Here is a 2,500-nt window from a genome sequence, read left to right on the forward strand (position 1 = left end):
TTCTATAGCACTTTGCTAATCGTATATTGAAATCTTAGAAAATGAGTCTCTGAGCTGCCTCAATTTTCATAATTATTCATTCTTAGAATAGTCCAAGCCCAGAAAATTTAGAGATGCGTCTAACTGAAATCTGCACCAGTTTCTTGACCATCTATACTTAGAAAGTCTCCATCCTCAGGATAGGCCCTACCCACCCGGGTAGAAGTTTGGTCTTTATTCTGTCAATTGGAGAGGCAGAAGGCAGTCTAAATATCACAAAAAGAATGGGAGATCACTTCAATCCCATTCTGGATCCTGGATTCTCTTTTCTTACCCTTCTGACACACGTAATTTTGGTAGATTTCCCAGCATAAAGGGAGTTATCCTATTTAGTGGAGCTCATAAGTTCAATGGCCATAGAAAGGATAAGCCGTTCTTAGGTGCTGAATTTATCTGCGCTAAAACAAGTGTTTCAAGGCAAGCATTCAGTGAGGTAATATGACAGCATCTGGGTTTATATCAGAAATGCCTAATGACAGGCTCTGCTTAATCACAGTCTCCACTATTTCCTAATCTCCATTTGTTATCCCTCCTTGCAACCCTAATCTATTCCCTAGCTTCTTTCTATACTTTCTATATATAGAGAATATATAAATATATATAAAAATAATATAAATATTTCTATATAATATATATAATATATTATATATTATATATTATATTATATATATTATATTATATATATTTATATTATATTATATATATTATATTATATATATTTATATTATATAATATTATATTATATATACTTTTATTATATTATACATATTATATAATATATATAATATAATATATAATATTATATAATATATATAATATATAATATAATATTATATATTATATTATATATTATATATAATATAATATATATAATATTATATATTATATAATATATAATATATAATATATATTTATATTATATATAAATATAATATATAATATTATATTATATGTATTATGTATAATTATATTAATATATATTAATTATATATAATTATATTATATATAATTATATTAATATATTATATTATATATTATATAATATATTATACATATTATATCTATAATATATTATATAATATATAATATTATATAATAAATTATATATTATATATATTATATATTATATAATATTATATATTATATATTATATAATATTATATATTATATAATATTATATATTATATATTATATAATATTATATATTATATATTATATAATATTATATATTATATATATTATATATTATATATATAATATATATAGTTTGTTTTTGGCACAAAGCCCCAAAACCCTTGGAATTTTCTAAGAGCAATAAAGGTAACAGGAGCATCTTTTGTTATTCAGTCACACCAGAGTTTGTGTTAATGAGGTGACTTTTGGAAAGTCCCTAATGATAAGAGAGGCTGTTGCCAGGGAAATCAACCATGTGGTTAGAGTTGGAACTTTCAGCCCAACCTCCAGACCAACCTCCAGGCAGGGGCATGTATATGCAATGAAACCCTCATAAAAATCTGAAGGAACATTCTTCTTTTTCTTTTCTTTCTTTCTTTTTTTTTTTTTTTTTTTTTGAGATGGAGTCCTGCTCTGTCACCTAGGCCAGTAACACAATCTTGGCTTACTGCAACCTCTGCCTCCTGAGTTCAAGCAATTCTCCTGCCTCAGTCTCCCAAATAGCTAGGATCACAGGCATGTGCCAGCACACCTGGCTAATTTCTTTTTAGTAAAGATGGGGTTTCGCCACATTGGCCAGGCTGGTCTCAAACTGCTGACCTCAGATGATCCACCCACTTTGGCCTCCCAACGTGCGGGGATTACAGGCATGAGCCACCACACCTGGCTTAAGAACATTTTTCAAAGAGCTTCCAGGTTGCTGAACACATGGAGATGCTGAGAGGGTGATGAGCCCAAGAATGCATGGAAGCTTCATGCTCCTTCCCACATACCTTGCCCTATGCCTCTCTTCCATCTGGCTTTTCCTGAGTTGTAATTTCCTTTTAAAGTAAACTGGTAATCAAGTAAGTAAACTGTTTTTCTGAGTTCTGTGAACCATTCTAGCAAATGGTCAAATCTGAGGAGGAGGTCCTGTGAACTTTTAATTTATCTCCACCCAGTCTAAAGCACAGGTGAAAACCTGGACTTCCCATTCTCATTTCAAGTGGGGCCATGAAACCACCTTTGCAAAAATTATGACAGTGAGAGAAATCTGACATCTTTCTTCTAACATCACAAGCTAACTGCCTTTTTTAACTTTAAAACAAAGATGATAGAGGTGGAGCCAAGATGGCCGAATAGGAACAGCTCCGGTCTCCAGCTCCCAGCCCCAGCATCACAGAAGACGGGTGATTTCTGCATTTCTGCCTGAGGTACTGGTTTCATCTCACTAGGGAGTGCCTAACAGTGGGTGCAGGACAGTCGGTGAAGCGCACTGTGCGCGAGCCGAAGCAGGGCGAGGCATTGA

Source organism: Nomascus leucogenys, chromosome 1a (assembly GCF_006542625.1).
Source record: "Nomascus leucogenys isolate Asia chromosome 1a, Asia_NLE_v1, whole genome shotgun sequence".
NCBI classification, from domain to species: Eukaryota; Metazoa; Chordata; class Mammalia; order Primates; family Hylobatidae; genus Nomascus; species Nomascus leucogenys.